The sequence below is a fragment of the Ambystoma mexicanum genome, chromosome 8 (genome assembly GCF_040938575.1).
Source record: "Ambystoma mexicanum isolate Mex_15411 chromosome 8, UKY_AmexF1_1, whole genome shotgun sequence".
In the NCBI taxonomy this organism is placed as follows: domain Eukaryota; kingdom Metazoa; phylum Chordata; class Amphibia; order Caudata; family Ambystomatidae; genus Ambystoma; species Ambystoma mexicanum.
In genome coordinates, this window is record NC_090929.1 from 1,331,269,962 (window position 1) to 1,331,289,179 (window position 19,218).

General features: G+C 47.3%; 1 long non-coding RNA gene across 1 annotated transcript in view; it reads left to right on the top strand.

Moving 5' to 3' along the window:
- The first annotated feature begins 7,480 nt into the window (after positions 1 to 7,480).
- Positions 7,481 to 19,218, top strand: part of LOC138473776 (uncharacterized) — a 42,798-nt gene continuing 31,060 nt past the window's right edge. The window contains exons 1-2 of the long non-coding RNA XR_011268909.1: positions 7,481 to 7,635; positions 7,734 to 7,832. This is a non-coding gene — a long non-coding RNA (uncharacterized lncRNA). The remainder of the gene's footprint in view (positions 7,636 to 7,733; positions 7,833 to 19,218) is intronic.

Sequence of the window (19,218 nt, forward strand, 5' to 3'; positions counted from 1 at the left end):
TTTGAGGAAGTAATGTGTGAATACATAGAATAACATACATACCTAGGCCATGCTATTGAGTGTGGAGCCAGCAATCACAGAATATCATTTATGCATGTTTACATGTGTACAACAGGTGAGATGGGGCAAGGGTTTCTGGAAGAATTTCAGAGAGTAAAAAGGGTAATTGGCAGATGTTAGGGAGAATTCTCATAAATGTGCTAATTATCTTCACCTTAGAGACCCCCAGCAACTTTGATGGGTTTTGAGGACTTGATTTTTTTTCCTTCCTGGAAAGATTGTGAGCCTTTTTTTCCCACTCTTTCATGTATTTTCATGTGTGTTTACATTTGTGTTTTCTGATTATTGAGTTTTAGATAACTCCATAGGCATGATCTTTTTATGTGTGTTACACAACACCCTCAGTGCAGTGACACAGAGATGTCTTTTAGACTTCCCAAAGGTTTAAATACCTTCTCTGGCATCAACTACTTTTTCCCAGAGAATGTAAAGTGAAATTAACTTTACTAGTCTTTCCAAATTCCTAGACCCAGCACACACCATCTTACAATGGAGTGCTGGAGGGGTTACCTAATATCCCCATGGTCTAAACACTCATGTAGCAGTCAAATGCTATCCTTTCCTATAGAAAAGGCTGGTGACAGTGGTTTTACAACAAACTACCATGACTTTTCCCGACCACAAACACCCGTAGCTAAAAATCACGGGAGCCATGTTTTCCAAGATCGTGCCTTAAGCCCCTTTGTTTAAACAGGTCCTGGTCTTCTTTTTTCACCATTTCTTTTTGGAAAGGTCCTTCTAGTGTTTGTCTCTACGTGTCAAACCAGGTTTGGTCCCTTTGTTTGTGTGCCTTTGGCGGGCTTCAGGACTGAAGTCTGGCCTTGGCGTCTGAGTGTCTGGGGTGGGCAGGAAGTGAGGGAGGTTCCCAAAACTCCATGTGCTTAGTCACCTAGGAGACCCAAATGCACTCTGGCATGATTGGCTGGCTGACTGTCTGGTAAGGACAGCCACCCTGCTGGGTGAGTGACAGCTAGGCTGACATGAAAGGGAGAGAACTGTTTAAAAGGTGAGACTCATGGACTGGAAGGCAGAGTCGACCATTGGAATAAAAAAAACAAAGACGAGCTGGAAGAGGACAGCTGCTGCAACTCCTGGACCGTTGGTTTGCCCGGTGAAGCCCTGCTGCAGCTCCGAATTGCCAAACTCCATTCGACAGAGAAGCTCTTTCAAGGACAGCTTCTTCCTTTGAGTTGGTGGGACCAATCAACTCATAAGACAACTGGATACCATTTTCAAGGCTGGTTAGGATTAACCAGGGAGAGGGACACCAGTTTTTGTTCTTGCATCTACAACTACTGGAACTGAAATGACTCAATTTTGTTTGCTTTCTTCAACGATTCCGTGCAGTGCTGCAGTCTCCCGATGTCCTCCCCCCACGACTGAGGCTCAGGAACAGCGAGATATGCAGGAACTGCCAGGACCCACAACTTCAGCAACATTTGTTTCTTCATACAAAGATACTGTGCCAACCCGATTGAGAGAACGCCACTCTCGGGGGGGAAAGTTCGTGAAACTTTCCCAACTCGCAGGCCTAATAAGCTTGTGACCCCATAAATGATTCTTTTCCGTCTAAACTACTTCTGAGAACTTTTGCAAAGACTTTACCGTTTGATACCAGAACTGCTCTTTCCTATCCATAACACTAGCCCATTGACTTTGACCTGGCCTATTGACTTGAATTGACCTCTTCTGGTGAACTGAAACTATTTGCACTGCCTAGAAAGTATATGTTATCTATTCTACTTACGTTTTGTCCTTTTTGCTCACTGCTAAGTAATTGAACTGCCATTTTGCTCCTATTTCAGGGGAGGTCAAACTGTCTCAAAAACTTAGAGTTTTGTATTGTAGTGTATTGGTATATAATATTAAGTTGCCTCCTTCTAGTGAAATGTTTTATTAATGATTGTGTAATAAATTATTGTGTAATAAATTAATAAGTGTTTTATCAAGAAACCTTGAGTATAAGAGTCTACTTGAACCACTGTGAGTCCTCTGTGTAACTACATGTACTGCTCACATTCACTCTTGAGATAAGCCTGGGTGCTCAGCTCGCTACCAACAAACTGTGTGATGCAGACTTATACCAAAGGTTGGTTTTACTTACACTTGTAGTCCTAATTGTGCGTGGTGGTCCCAGAGGGTACTGCATGCAATTCTGCCTAACAGCGGACACACCTTGCTTGGACAGTAAATGGGCCTTCTGTTTGCTGTTATAACTTTATGCAGACTTGGTATCCTTTATGTCAGATACATTGTCAAGTATCCCAGTGATATGGGGGCAGTAGCTAACATGAGTGGCAGCAAGAAGCAATGTGTGGTACAGAGAAGTTATTGAGGGTAAGAGAGAAGACCACTAGAGATTAGAGAGACATGGATTTAGCAAAGTAGAGGTTTTGGACCATGGATGGATTTAAATGCAAGGCACCAACACGTTAAAGCATGGTACACCAAGATGGAGGATGATGTGGGAAAGTAGTACAGGGTGCATGTGTTAAAGTTGAGTATTTTGTTCAGGAGATCAAAAGAGAAGAGAGGAAGACCCATGATTAGGCTTGCACAATTGTCGAGTTTGCATAGAACCAGGGTGCAGAGTGGTGGATGAAGAACAGCAGATTGTCGTGGTGTTTAGAAAGCTGATCATGGCTGTGTTGGAGATGTATAAAAGAAAATGATGTAGGATGAGTTTGCTGATAAAGAGATTTACAATGTTGGTGGCTGGAATGTGGGGGTCAGGAAGAAAGTAGATTGTGCAACGACAGTGGGGTTGGCTTTGGATACCAAGAGAAATATGACTTCAATCTCAGAGAGGTTAAGCATAAAAAATTACTCAGTGACAAATGGTGAAGAGATAGTTGGTAATGGACTGCAGGATTTCAAGGGGGGAGTATCTGAGTGTCATCAGAAAATAGGTGATAGAAGAAGCTGGATTATGAGTTGTATTTTCCTGAGAGTGGAACTTTTCAGAATGAAATAGATTGGGCCCAGGACTGCTCCTTGTGGGATCAACAGTGAGAGAAATTTAGGGGAGGAGTTATTGAAGTTCAGTCAGACAGGAAGGAGTACTCAGAAAGATAGGTGTTCATCTATTAGATTATGGTGTGTTTGAATCCAAGGAAGAAGACAGTTTGGAAGTGTAAGGGATGATCCATATTGTCAAAGGTGGCAGAGAGATTGAGGAGGTGGTAAAACGGTCTGAGTTACATTAGTTACATCAGTCTCAGTAGAGTGTGTGGTGTGAAAACCCAGATGGTGTTACATCATAATTAATGCTGGCACCAGCTGCCCATCATTACTATGACACAAATTAGGCTTTAACTCAGCTAGCGACTTGCCTTGTGAAGTTCACCCAGAATCGAGCCAGCGATTGAATCAAAATGGTGTTGTTTTGGGCACCATACACTCACAGATCTGAACTGCTTACTGTTTTAACACTAGACTTGAAACCATCACTGACAAAAAAATACAACTTGTTTGTAAATAGGCAGAATGTTCTGTGCCTGCTTCACGAAATACCTTGTCTTAGATTACTTTCTACCAAGGATATTGAGAGAGTTTTTTTTAATGATGATACTCGGACTGATTTAGTACAATTTGATGAGAATTTGGAGCATAAAGTCCCGAAGCCATTTGGGGATGACATATATGTGAAGAGGTTGATTCCTTAAAAATTATCTGTAAAACCCATTCCTCAATCAGCGAACAATGTTGGTTTGCGATTTGAGGGGTCAAAACTGCTTTATTCAAAATGATACTGTCAGACAAACCCTACTTTAAAATACCATAGTAATGTTAAAAGAAACTTGGTTATAACACCGTCCAGCAGATGGTGCTCCCCCGTAATGGTGGGCGTACCATGGGGGTTTACATATTATGGTACAGAAAACCACAGTAAAATCAGTGGAAATTATATCAAATGAGATACATGGCCTGTTGGTGATGAAAGTGTTGTTAAAAGACAAAAATGAGTGTGACCCCCTTATCCTAATCAATAACCAATATTTATTGGAGCCCGTTAAGTGTGGACCTGGATACATTTTTAGCAAATGTATCAGAAACTTTTGAACTTATCATAATTGACTTGGCTGGAGTCAATATTGATTTAGTTGGAGACCTGAATTCAGATTGCCTCATAAATCAAGGGTGTAACAACAAAGAAGGAAAAAATCAAAAGCCAATGTGAAAAAGTAGTGTGAATGGCTCAGGGATCTAGAATGTAAGACTTGCACACAGTAGTATAAAAGGAGATGTCCAGTGTAAGCCAACTAGGATAGGGATAACTCCTCCTCATACCTCGATTACCTTGCTCTATCATCTTCCCTTATCCTTTATAGTACTCGTGGAAACTGAGCGTGGCCATAACATTTTGAACATTGGGATGGTTATTAAATTACCTGGCTATCAGACAAATCTTACTGTGAGAAATAATGGTAATAGAATTATGAAAAAAATCAGAAATAAAATTATTTTGAATTGTAGAGTAAGAGCTGTAACTGATACCGCTACAGTTTAGGAGAAATACATAGGGCCCGATTCATGGAATAAACTGCACAGAAAAAATGACACTTGCGCATGAAATGGCGCACGAGTCCCGTTCATCGATTCATTGAACACAATGTGCAGCCACCTAAAAAGGGGTCAGAACAAATGGGCTGTTCACTGCTGCAACCACCTTCTCGTCTTCCTCCTCTGTGCGCCAGTCATCCTCTGGGGTGCCTTCCACAATGCCCCGTCTGGTGGAGACCACAACCCTGCCCAAGTTGGGAGTCCAAAGCACATCAGCTGAGGTGGTCACCGTGCCTACCCAGGCACTGACAGGAGCTCCGGCAATATAGGGACAGCAGTGCAGGTGCAGTACGACCCTGGGTATCATCATCAGCTCAGAGGGCATATCCACATAGCAGGCACCGGGCACTGTGGTAGCAGGTGGCTACCAGGAGGAGGCTATTTGTTTCACGACAGACCACCGAAAGGAGGCAGATGCGAAGTGCGAGGCAGGTGGCACACGTGGACCTGAGGGACAAGATGTCTTCCATGTTCCAAGGATATGACGAGCAGATCGGGGCAGAGAGGCAGTCCGGCAAGGAGGTGGGCTACCATCCTGGAGGCCACTTGCAGTGACACCCGAGTGATAGAGACAAAAATGCTGGAGAACCTGCAAGCCCTGCAAGCCCTGCAGGCAAAAACAGTTTTTATTGTATATAATTGTTTAGGCATAGGATATTTGTTTTATTTCATATTTTCCCCGGACTACTTTGAGCTTGATTCCCTGTTCATTTTTGTACATATTTATGTCCAATACATCACTCTCTTTGTTACATTCCATGCTTCATGCAGTTAATTTGTGTGTCAGCCTCCTTGATAGTTCTATTTTCAGCCAGTGCATCTCTCCATGGCAAGTCATGTGTCTTGTGGTGTGCATGCTTGTGTGTAGTTGTTGCTGGGATGGTTGCGGATGGTAGGATGCACATGTGCCTGACATGTGGGGGTGGGTGCATCAGACGACTGGATCTGAACCATATGTTTTCATTAGCATTTACCTGTGCAGCATCACTGTGTGTTTGTCATCAGTGCGGTTGGGGTGGAGGGAGGTGTGCTCACTGTGGAGGAGTTTCATGGTCACATTAATAGCACGTGTCTTTGTCATTGCAGTGTAAAACCCATGTCATCCAGACACACCCACCAGCATGTGCAGTCATCACTGCCTTCTCTCATGTGTTGCTCAAATTCTAACACTGTAATGCAGTAGTGTGCCATGTTAGTATTTTGCCACCCATTACACCGAGGTCACTGATGCTCAGGCTGTGACACGCCTAGCCACTGTTTGTGTATGTTGCCACATCTTTTGGTAGGTTTGCTTCTTTCGTGGGCACACATTTGGTTACTGTGCATTGATACCTTGGCAATGTTCCATAGACAACATGCACATGGATTTGCATTCACTTGTCACATGTGTATGGGGTGGCTGATTAAGGCTTGGAAGGGTCTGTGAGCAGATACTACACTCATGGATGGACCTCTGGTGCTTTCAGTTGGTCGTATTTTCAGTGTACGTGTTGGTGTTGCACTTTGTGGTGCTGTCAGACCACGGCAGTACAGGTGAGCTACAGACATGCATTGCACTGGTATTGTGGGAGACTGTCAGGGGGCTGCTTGGGGGAGGGAGGTCCAGTCTGGATGAATAGAGGACAACATGTGTTATTACCCATGGTACACACACTTTTCAAATTCACAAACTAATCTCCAAATACGGTTGCTCGCAAGGCTAAGCTCCCTAGTGAACCATTACCCAGGTTTGCATTCAAACATGCAAACAATCTCTGTGACCAATTGGTCCATTCCAAGTTCGTGAAACCCACCCCTCGAATGGGCCTCTAGAACCTCAGAACTACAACTGGGCACTATCTATGCGGTAGCTGCACAGCATGTAGATTTACTAAGAAAACAAAAGAATTTATCATTAATGGCTGGACATGGATCCTTCGCAACCTCACCAACTGCAAGACCAAAGAGGTAATCTACTTCATAGAATGCCCTTGCGGTTTGAGGTATGTGGGCCAGACAACTAGACCTGTCCATATTAGAATTTGTGAACACAGATCTAGGATCAGGCGCAGAAATCTTACTGCACCCTTGGTAAATCATTACAGAGAACTTCAACATACTACAGATGATATCAAATGGTGGGTCCTAGATGTGGTCAATGATTCCTCCAATATCTAGAGAAGCCTACTCCAAAAAGAAGCAAAGTGGACACAGACTGGACTCCTTCCACAGGGGCCTCAAAGAGGAATTGACACAACCCATCGCAATATCCATCCACCCCATTCTTAAAATCATAAGATCCAACAATTGGGCCTCCACTGATTGTTTTCCTGGCCCTTAGTGCGTGTGCGCCCCAGCGATTCTTCCCTGTCAACTCCTCAATATGGCACCCCCTACCTGATAGTTTTTGTGAAACCCACTGGGAGGACCCCGTCACACTTAGAATTCAGGCACCCACAATTTCAAAAAAGCAGCTGAACTGATGCTATCTCAATTCCTTACCACATTTACCTTTTATATTGACTGTATGCTTTCCTAGTGGATTGAACACTAAATTAATTTTTGCCTTCCTCCTTGAAACAAATATCTATTTCTTCTGAGCATAATTCCGCAATTTCACAAGAGCGTGCTGAGCCATCTCGAGCATTTGCACCACCGCATGTTTTTTCAGTCATGGGTTGGACCGCATCGCGGGACCTCTCCCCACAGTACTCTCTGAGGACAATTAGACATTAACAGACATTTGTCTGCCAGAACCATTAGATATGAGCAGACGGAAATCTGCTGCAGTGAAACCCAGTTGCCTAGGCAACGCCAACAACACATGGACACACTTCACGCAGCTGTATTCGCTAGCAGATCCATTTGAAACCGAAAGTTAGTTACTATGGATGCAACACAGGATGGTCGCGCGCAACATTTTGGACGAGGATTCTCAACGCTTTATAAGCTTCAAATCACCATGACAACGCAGGTCTGTCTGCCGGCATAGACGCGTGTTACCGCTTCACAATATGCCGTCTTTATAATAAGGTATTTTCCAGTCCTTAGGGGCTGCTGCGTACAAGCATGTTTTGACGTTCTTTCAATTTGTATTACAACATCTCTATTGATTTGTTTTGCCATTCCAGTACAACAATAAATGTACCGATCGTCATTGGAGGTCTTGTATGAGAACCGTTCCTCTTTCACATTAGAGACTAACACTCCGTCGGCACCAACATGGCCAGGTAGGACTTAACAGGTTTTCACTCGCAATTTCTTGTAATGTAGCCTTTTTTGGTATACTGCCAACATTTGCACAATAATGACTCTGAAAACTTTTACTAGAGCTTAGTGTCCTTTCAATTAACCCACAGGAAATTCAAAAATCTTGCCTTGCAGGGCACAGACCATTACTGTGTGTTTTCAGATGCATTGCTGATTTCCCTTCAGAATTCCTTAGCAGGAGACTTTAGAGACTTTCATTCTGCCGACACCAACACAGCAAGATATGACTTTAAGGGTTTTCACCTGCAACCTTTGCAATGACTGCGGGCATATCTGTATTATTGCCTACGTGTGTAGAAAACTCACACTGCAAACATTTACTAGAGCTTGGTGTCCGTCTATATATTCACAGGCATTTCAAACAACCCTGCCTTTCAGGACACACACCATTACTGTGCAAATTCAGATGCATTGCTGATTTCTCTTCACGATTCCGTACCAGGAGATTACCAGGTACCTCCCCCCTTTACTCTATTTTGAATACTAATTGTTTCATACCATATACAGTCACTTCCACTGTAGGCATTCCACAATTGTTCTCATGCATGCCATGGGCTTCCAAGTGGCACGCTCATTTGCCTTTTTCTAGCTACCATTAATTGGATATCCAGACAGACCCTGAGAGAAGGGTTGTCCCCTAATGTGAGGAACCTGTCATTTTGGACATATCCCCACAAACCCTGTGAGAAGTAGAGGGTAAGTGACATGTGTTTTTTTTGTTGATATGATGGGTAGTTAAGTTAATATACCGCTCAGTATCTCAAACTCCTTCCAACACAATGTTTTCCTGCCCCATAGGGTTCTTCTTCTTTCTCCTGCCCTGAGAAAGGCTTGTATGGATGCCATCGCTACTAGCACACCGAAACATGCATTAATGCCCAGAAGAAATGAAGGGGCACTGCTAAATCAATTTTAGTCATGATTATCAATGAATCGTGCCTCACTCTCCAGAGTATTAACAATTATACCTTGTAGTACCACACACCTTGGATTGTAATCAATCAATGTATGACTTTCATAATTTTGGTTTTAGTCTAAACTTTGCCTTTTGCAAATAATCATTGTTTGACTTTCACATTTTTGGTTTTAGTCTAGATTTTGGATTCTGTCCTTCTAGTCATTTTTATATTATGTATATTTCTCACAATCTACCTCATGTAAATATGTGTTTTGTTCTTAGTCTGTATGCCTCACAATTTAAAAATTCCCTTTCATTGTATATATATAAAAATGTATTCATATTTGAGATACTCTCCACCATATTGAGTTGTTTGCACCATGGATACCTCTTTGTTTATCACTGTATTTTGACCCCATCCAAAAATGCCCACAAGGGGTTCCCCTATTTGATGTATTGCTGCCTGGGGGGGTGTCACAGGTTGGGCGCCTGGGGGGTGGTGCCCAGTCTGGACAGGGGCTGTCTGTGGGGGTGTCCCTTCTGGAGTGGGCTACCTAGGGGTATGACCGGTGAGGGGGGCTGGGGATTAGTGCACAGTCTGGACAGGGGGTGCCTGTGGGGGGTGTCCAGTCTGAAGTGGGTTGCCTGGGGGTGTCACAGGGGAGTGGGGATGGGGGTGGTGCCCAGTCTGGACAGGTGCTGTCTGTGGGGGGTGTCCAGTCTGGAGTGGGCTGCCTGGTGGGGTGTGACAGGGGAGAAGGGCTGGGGGGTGGTGCCCAGTCTGGACAGGTGCTGCCTGTGGGAGGCGTCCATTCTGGACAGGGGCTGCCTGGTGGGGTGCAGTCTCGAGTGGGCTGCCTGGGTGGTGTCACAGGTGAGGGGGGCTAGGGTGGTGCCCATTCTGGACAGGGGCTGCCTTTGTGGGGGGCAGGTGTCCAGTCTGGAGTGGGCTGCCTGGAGGGTGTCACAGGGCAGGGGGGCTGGGGTGGTGCCCAGTTTGGTGGGGCCTGCCTGTGGGGGGACCACTCTGGAGTGTGCTGCCTGTGTTGGGCATCCAGTCTGGTGTTGGCTGTTTGCAGGATGTCACAGGTGAGGGGGGTCAGGGCGGTGCCTAAGATGGACAGGGACTGCCTGTGGGGGTGTGCAGTGTGGAGTGGGCTTGCCTGCAGGTTGTCACAGGGGAGGGGACTGGGAGGTGTTCCCCAGTCTGGACAGGGGTTGCCTGTGGGGGGTGTCCAGTCTGGAGCAGTCTGGAGCATCTGCCTGTGGGGGGCTGCCCAGTCTGGACAGGGGCTGACTGTGGGGGATCTCCAGTCTGGATTCAGCTGCCTGTGGGGGTGCCCAGTCTGGAGTGGGCTACCTGGGGGTATCACAGGGGAGAGGGGCTGGGGGGTGGTCCGGACAAGGGCTGCCTGTGGGAGGTGTCCAGTCTGGACAGGGGCAGCCTGGGGGGTGCAGTCTGGAGTGGGCTGCCTGGGGGGGTGTCACAGGTGAGGGGGCTGGGTGGTGCCCATTCTGGACAGGGGCTGCCTTGGGTGGGGGTCCAGTCTGGAGTGGGGTCCCTGGAGGGTGTCACAGGGGAGGGGGGCTGGGGTGGTGCCCAATCTGGGCAAGGACTCTCTGTGGGCAGTTTCCAGTCTGGACAGAGGCTATCTGCGGGGGATGTCATGGGTGAAGGGGGCTGAGGGGTGGTGCCTAGTCTGGACAGGGGCTGCCTGTGGGGGTGTCCAGTCTAGAGTGGAATGCCTGTGGGGGGTGTCCTGTCTGGAGTGGGCTGCCTAGAGGGTGTGGGGAATAGGGGATGGTACCCAGTCTGGAGGGGCCTGTCTGTGGGGGGTGTCCAGTCTGCCAGTCTGGAGTGTTTTGCCTGTGTGGGGTGTCCATTCTGGTGTTGGCTGCTTGCAGGATGTTGGAGGTGAGAGGGATTGGGGGCGCTGCCTAGTCTGGACAGGGGCTGCCTGTGGGGGTGTCCAGTCTGGAGTGGGCTTGCCTGCGGGGTGTCACAAGGGAGGGGGGGTTGGAAGGTGTTCCCCAGTCTGGACAGGGGTTGCCTGTGGGGGGTGTCCAGTCTGGAGCATCTCCCTGTGAGGGGCGCCCAGTCTGGACAGGAGCTAACTGTGGGGGGTCTCCAGTCTGTAGTGGGCTGCCTGTGGGGGGTGCCCAGTCTGGACAGGGGTTGCCTGTGGGGGTGTCCAGTCTGGAGTGGGCTGTCTGTGGGGGTGCACAGTCTGGACAGGGGAATGAGGGGTGGTGCCCAGTCTGGACAGGGGCAGTCTGTCGGGGATATCCAGTCTGGAGTGGGCTGCATGTGGGGGAGTGTCCAGTCTGTATGGCCTGCCGTGGAGGGTTACAGGTGAGGGGGGCTGGGGTGTAGTGCCCTGTTGAGAGGCCTGCCTTTGGGGGGGTGTCCAGTCTGGAGTGGGCTGCCTGTGGGGGTGTCCAGTCTGGAGAGGGGCTGCCTGAAGGGGGTGTCCAGTTGGAGTGGGCTGCCTGGGGGGGTGTCACAGGTGAGGGGGCTGGTGCCCAGCATGGAGGGGCCTGCCTCTGGGGGTGTCCAGCCTGGAGTGGGCTGCCTGGGGGGTGTCACAGGTGAGGGGGCTGTGGTGGGTGGTGTGCAGTCTGGAGGGTGCAGCCTATGCTTTCAAGGTGAGGCACGCGATTTCACTGGGGTGCAGCCTGGGCTTGCGAGCTGAGGCGCGCAATTTCGCTGGAGTGCAGTCTGGGCAGGTGCAGCCTGTGCTTGCGAGGGAGGACCTGCGTTTTTGCTGGGGTGTAGCCTGGGCTTGCGAGGTGAGGCATGCAATTTTGCGGGGTGCATTCTGGCTTTGCCAAGGAGGGCCTGCATTTTCACTGGGGTGCAGCCTGGGCTTGCGAAGTGAGACGCGTGATTTTGCTGTGGTGCAGCTTGGGCTTGTGAAGAGAGGTGCGCCTTCACACAGGGGTACTGGATGGTGAGCCAGGGGTGACATGCAGGCTTGCGCTGTGTTTGTCCTTTTGCTTGCTTTTTGGTGTGCTTGAGGGAGTCTTATGGGAGTTTCTTGGGCAGCTTGTTTTTACTTGTGCAACGGCTAGTAATGTATCTTTAAATCCATGAATACACGTGGCACGTAAAAATAAATCTGTGCCGCGAAACAAAAGGGTCCTTCTCAGTGCGCTGACATTGCGCCATTTCTTTGCCCCATCCCATGAATCGGGCACATTATGTTTTCTCCCAATAACGTTCCCTGTTTTTGGGGGAAACCACGATCAATCTTCTGGTGGTCAACTAAGGAAAACATATATAGAGAGATCCCATTTTGATATACAAATTTGGTTAAAAAAGATGGCTATGTAGGGGGTGGTGGTACATAAGGCTGCGAGAGGTGTCAGGGGGACGGAGTTAAACATGTTGGATCAAATTGTAATGAGAGTAGTTGGGGGGGATTAAGGGGTGGGAGGGAACTGTTGGGGGGTATCTTAGTTTAAGCCCGCAGTTGGGGATTTCAGGCGGGGGGGTGAGGGATGGAGTCTGGGTGGGAATGGGAGCCCATAGATTTTGCGTGGGGGGTTGGGTGGTCTGGGGGGTAGCAAGAGGACAGAAAGATTTTTGGGGGGAGGATTTCCTGGGGCGGGTTATCTCCATATCTCGGTTTCAAGTGGCTGAATCTTAATGTGAGAGGTCTTAACTCTCCTCTTAAAAGGGCGAAACCAGATATTTTGGCACTACAGGAAACCCATTTGTTGCATGCAGAATAATGTCGGATGCGCTTGAGGGGATATGCGGAGGTGGTATTTGCGTCAGGCTCTTCGAAGAAGGGTGGGGTGGCAGTGGCTTTTAGGAATGGCTTGGGTTTTAGAATCCAGGATTCTCGGAGGGATAGAAACGAGAGGTTTGTCATGGTGAGGGGGGAATGCTTGGGTGCCACTTATACGATCGCTTCGGTATATGCCCCAAATGTGGGGCAAGATAACTTTCTGAGGGAGACGCTGTCTACGCTAGGGGAATTCGCAAGAGGGCAAATCATTTTAATGGGGGATTTCAACTTGGCCTGGGATAAGAGGTTAGACCGGACGCAACATGCGGGCGGGGGGGGGGGCGGTGGCTTCCCTGTGGCTGAAGGAGCGCTTCAAGGAGGCAGGGTTGAGGGATGTGTGGCGGGTACTCAAAGTGGAGGAAGAGGGTTTCACCTATCTTTCGGATGTGCACCGGTCTCAATCCCGGATTGAATATATTTGGGTGTCGGCCAGTCTATTGGGAGGGGTTGAGGGGGTGGAGACCGGCCCCATGGGCATCGCCAATCACAAGGCGGTGCAAATGAATATGTGGTTGGGCAAGCGTAAGCCGGGGGTTTGGAGTTGGCACTTTCCTGGGGACCTCCTGCGGGATACGGTGATTAGGGAGGAGATAGGCAACAACATTAAAGCTTTTTTTGTTAGAAACAATGAGACCGATACGAGCCTCAGTACAAGGTGGGATGCATTTAAAGCCACGTTGAGGGGGGACCTCATTGCCATCAAGGAGGAGAAGACCCGACAGCTACGGGCTTTAGAAGCCCAGTTGGAGGATGAGGTGGAGGCTGCGAGAGTTAAGCTCAAAGGGGACCTCTCCAGGAAGATGCACAGGGTACAGGGTAGCCGAGGGGCAATTGAGACTCCTTAAGATGAAGAAAGCGGAGGGTGCACTATTGAGGGTTAGACAAAAACTGTATGCTAAGGCCAACAAGGCGGACTCTCTGCTGGCACGCCTGCTGAGGGGCATCAAGGAGCGAAACGCGATAGCTGCCCTGAGGGGAGAAGGAGGGGAGGGGATTACCGATCGGAGGAAATCAGGGAGCGTCTAACCAGGTTTTATGAAGCCCTATACACATCCCAGGGCCCTGTCGCTCAGTCACAGGAGGAGTTCTTGGATGGCCTGCCCTTGCCGCGCTTGTCTGGGGAAATAGGGGAGGACCTGGGAAAGCCAATTGCAGAAGATGAGGTTCGAGTTGTCATTGCTTCCCTCCTCTCCAACAAAGCCCCGGGTCCCGATGGCTTCCCGGTTTCCTTTTACAAGTCTTTTTCTGCCATATTGGTTCCACACCTAACCCAACTCTTTAACTCTTTTGGCCCCGCGGGTGGTATCTCCTCCTCCATGGAGGAGGCTAAAATTACTTTAATACATAGGTGGGCAAAGATCCAGAGGACTGTACCGCGCATAAGCCTATCGCTTTAATTAATTCTGAGGCAAAGATTTACGCCAAAATTCTGGCTAAGCGTCTAGTGGCACATCTGCCTGAGCTGATCCACCAAGATCAGTCTGGATTCGTGCGGGGCCGCCAAACAGCTGATAATATCAGGAGAGTTGCCCACTTGATCGAAAAAGTACAGAAGACCCCCACTCTGTCGGTCCTTTTAGCCTTGGATGCCGAGAAGGCGTTCGACCTGGTGGAGTGGTCCTTTCTGTTCCGGGTGATGGAGCGAATATGTCTAGGGCAAAAGTTCATTGATATGATTTGTGCAATCTATAGAGCCCCTTCTGCACGCCTGCTTATTAATGGTGCAGTGACACGGCCCTTCAGGCTCGGACGCGGCACGAAACATGGGTGCCCCCTATCCCCGCTGTTGATTGTTTTATATCTGGAGCCCCTACTCGTGGCAATTCGAGAAGCGAAGGACATCCAGGGAATCCCCTTTGGAGGAACACAGCATAAGGTGACGGCTTTCGCCGACGATATGCTCCTTACTCTGTCGAACCCATCAGTGTTGGTGGAGGGATGCGCAACTTTGTTGTCTTCCTTCGGGGAAGTCTCTGGCCTAAAGGTGAACACTCACAAATCCAAAATTATGAATTTATCGCTGCAGGGAGACGAGTTGAGGGCTCTGAGGATATCATCACAGTATAAGTGGAGTCCTGGGGGGATTCGGGTTACCCCTCGGCTGTCGGGATGGTACGGAGCAAACTATATCCCTGTTCTTGCCTCCATTAAAGGGGACCTTAGGAAGTGGGGCATCTTTAAGTTATCATGGCTAGGGAGGGGGGCGGCACTAAAGATGGTGACTCTCCTGCGCTTGCTTTACCTTTTTCAAGTGATCCCTCTGCCCGTCCCGCTTCCTTTTTCAAGGAGCTGGATAGGGATGCAAAGGAATTAATCTGGGAGGGTAAGACACCGCGCCTGGCGAAAAGACTTCTGACAGCTTCCAAGGGGGCGAGGGGCTTAGCACTAGCGGGATTTAAGTGCTACTATGAAGCAGCTCAGCTCAGGGTGATCCGCGACTGGTTCTCTGAGGACTACAACAAACATTAGGTCAAGATGGATAGAGCGGTAGAGCACCATCACCTGGGCGAGGCACTTTGGCTTCCCCGCAGGCTGAGGCCGGATCACTTGTATTTAAGTGTCATAACCAAGGGCCTAGTCGACACCTGGGACAGGGCGGTAGAGAAGTTGGGGGTCAGCACATTCCCGTCGCCTTTCACCCCCATTTTTAACAATGGCGACTTTGCCCCTGGGTTGGAGCAGGGGGCCTTTTGGAAATGGGAAAGTGGAGGGTGTAGGATCACTAGAGACCTATTTCGAGGGCAGGAAGTGAATTCATTTGAGGATTGCAAACGGGAGTTCGATGTAGGCGAGGGTGAACGGCTTCGATATTACCAGATTAGGCATTGGGTATTGTCGCGGGAGATTAAGAGTGCAGCAACGCGGGGCTGAACTCAGTTTGAACGGTTCCTGTTGTCAAACAATGGTTCTAGGGGGCTGATATCAAATTTATATAAGCTTTTAGGAAGCGCTGGTCCCGCTATAAAGTGGCCATACATGTCTAGATGGGAACAGCTCCTGGGGAGGGAACTGGAACGGGGAGAATGGGAAAGGCTCTGGATTGCGATCCCCAGGGTGGCTAAGGCGACCCAACTACAAGAGGCCTGGTATAAGTATCTAATGGGTTGGCATTATACCCCAGCGCGCCTTCGGGCAATCTTCCCGACATCGTCTGGGATATGTTGGAGGGGTTGTGGGGAAGAGGGAACAGTTGCGCATATTTAGTGGGATTGTCCTTACATTAGCTCCTTCTGGAAGTTTGTCCCTGCGCGCTGGGTCAGGCATTTGGAAAAGGCACGGGTCAGGAGGTGGTCTTCATCCTGGCAGCCATGTCTCTCCTTGCCCAAAGGTGGAAAAGCTCAATGATCCCCACAGAGCATGATTGATTGGGTAAACTGTGGGAGAGTGTGTCTTTGGAATGGGCCACGTTTGCAGCTACAGACAACCTGAGCCGTTTTGCTGCAGAATGGGGGGACTTTTTGAAGGGCGAGTTTCGGGAGCAATGGCGCCCTCACAGACTGAGGGCCTCATTACGACCCAGGCGGTAAGTTACCGCCTGGGCCGTGACTTTACCACCATGGCGTAAACTACGTTTACGCCATGGTGGTAGGCGGACTAACCGCCCCATTGGCGGGGCGGTAAATCCCCATTTTCCCATTTTCCCTTCCCCATTCCCATTTTGCCCCATAGGTCATAATGGGAGTGGGGAAGGCATTAATTACGCCACCGTAAATTACGGGGGCGTAATTAACTCCATGGTCCCTTAGCGCCATGGATTTTAACACCTGCTAAAAGGGACCTCGTACTCAGGCGGTAAGGGTCGGCGCTGTTTACGCCGCCATAAAACCCTTACCGCCTGAGTTGTAATGAGGCCCTGAGACTTCTGGACCTATCGGTTTAATCACTGTAAGGGGAAGGAGGGGGGGTTGAGGAGTTCTGGGCTCCCTGATGGCTTGGGGGGGTGGAGGGCGGGAGGGGTTGTTTTGTTGATCTTTCTGTATTATTAAAAACAATAAAGAGAAGTTTTAAAAAAAAAGAAGATGGCTATGACATATGCCTTAAGACGAGCAAGCATATAAAAACTGGCTCATAATGTAAAACATACCAGCAAGGTTTTTTAAGAGGGGGAACAATTGCTTAGGTAAATTACTACTTATAATTCTCTTAACTTTTGGGATTTAAGGAATAGTAGATCTATTACACAGGAAAGCCTTCAAGCCAATCCAGTCTTGGAAGAAGAACGAGATACGCATATCATCCACATTTCTTTGAGGTGGATGATGTTGAGTTAATAATCAGGAGAGCATCTTCTTCAGCTGCCCCATAGTCCAGGCAGATTAAGTAATATGATTCTAAAGAGCAAAGTGGCGTTATGGACTAATGTCTTATACATGCTTTTTAGAAACATAGTGGAGACCAGGGTATGGCTGAAAAGTTGGAGTAAAGCTACCATAATTCCAATATATAAAAAAGGTGATAGGTCTGACCCACTAAGTTATCGGCCTATCAACTTGTTAGACCCGGACAGCAAGATATTTGCTAAATTAGTGTTTGGAAGACTAGAGCAATGGGCCACATTAACCCATAGGCCAAGTAAAAGAAAAACAGGATCCAGAAAATGTATGAGAGCACCCTAATAAATGTCTATCTTATCTATTGTCTTCATGAGAGAGCTTGCAGTGTTGAGGGATCTATGATATATATTGCTGCAATAGATTTCTCACAGGCTTTCAACACTATTAATAGGGCCCGCCTGTGGGATAAACTAAAAACTTGGAGAATTTACCTGCTTTCGATTCTCATCCAGATTCATGATAAATCCATGGTACAGGTGAGATTGAATGGGCACGGATCCCTATCAGAAGGCCTGCCTACTTTAAGGTGTCTCTGACATGCATGCGTGTTGGCTCACTGTCTATTGATTCTTTACCTGACAGACTGGGATTCTGCTGCTTTTGCCCACTTAAGATCGGAAAATTAATAACGAGTTGTTCTATCATACGCCGACGATGTGATTTTGCTTTATAGACCTCAAAAAGATCTTCAACGTTTGATTAACAGAACTGTAATTTACTCGAAAGAAATGGATTTGTTCATAAATTCTAGAAATAGAAAGCCATATGCATATGTTTTTTTTGTTGGAGATTATTAGTAACACGATCATCATTTTCCTTTTGAATTCATTGCAGTGCATTGGCGTGGTCTTAAATGTCATCTTACAGGTTTCATCATAACATGCAGCGGTCTTGCGTATGATACACAAGGAACTCACATCAAATTAAGTCAGAAGGAGTTAATGAAATGATGCATGATATTTTTAGATTTCCATCGTTTGGTCATGGTGCAGTGAGATTGTAATCGTACACAGTGAATATACCCCTAAAATATGGGCCTGTCATCGTGCCCTACACTGAAATGAATGGAAAAGGGAGAAGACGAAATACAGTGCACTCCTGGCTATGGGACGAACACCAAGAGCTGGGAAAGTTCAACGTCTAGAAGATAAATTGTGAATACACGTATATTATATAGGCCAACTTCGGAGCAATTGGGATTTCACACATCAGCCTACACAGAGGTTCAGCCACCGCCTGCATCAGCAAGGAGTGAGTTATGGAAACTAGGATTGCACATGCATTGCCCATCATGTAGTAGACAACCATGGTTGAAATAGACACCCATCGGGAAACCCAAAACAACCTGCCACGTCTAAGAAACTCTGTCTCCCTTCAGATGTAAGCCTTGATGATGGTCATCCATCCACAGGACCTTGAAACCATGAACATATTTCCAGTAGAGGACGCATAACCCTCATCAAAGAGATCCGAGAAGACAGCTGCATTCTCCACATAAACAACATCACCTCACCAGTAACTGATATCTACCACATTCAAATATAAAACATGCTACACCTCAACACTCAACCGAAACATGGTTCTGCTAATGGCACCATTGGTGACTACCAATAACACATGTGTCCTTTAACTATTATTATGTGCAGAGAGTAGAATTGTATCCCGGGTGTTTTCAAATCTGTACATGATGACCCTCTCCGCAGCCTGTTTTCTTTGTTAGTGGAGCATCCACTTCAAACCCATACAAAAAAATACCATTTTTTTCACGTGGTTTATCATCACAGATAGTTTATTCATATCTTAAATAAAAACATCTGTGTTCATATATTCAATCTTATGTCAAGCTATGAGATTTCAACCTTGGTTCAATTTAATGGAGTGTCAAGCCATGCCAAATGTTTAGAGAATATACCTTGGGCGTATGCCAGTGCAATGTTTGACCTATTGATAAAACTATGGCCAACATTTCCCTGTTGCAAAAATGCATAGAAGGAATATATGTATATATAATATATATATATATATATATATATATATATATATATATATATATATATATATATATATATATATATATATATACTTCCACTTCCCTAGAGATAAGACAACAGACACATTAACTTTTAATGATGAAAGCCTCTGCAAGGTGGCCCCTAGTAGCAGAGTCGAAGCATGTGCTCAATCCCTAGTGCAAATGCAAACATGATTAGCTCAAGTACTAATGTCATGCAAAATTCCACTTGCACCATTACCATGTTTCTGTAATATGGTGGTAGTCTCCAAGCAAAACTAAAGATAAAGCAACATTTTGTCAAAAGAA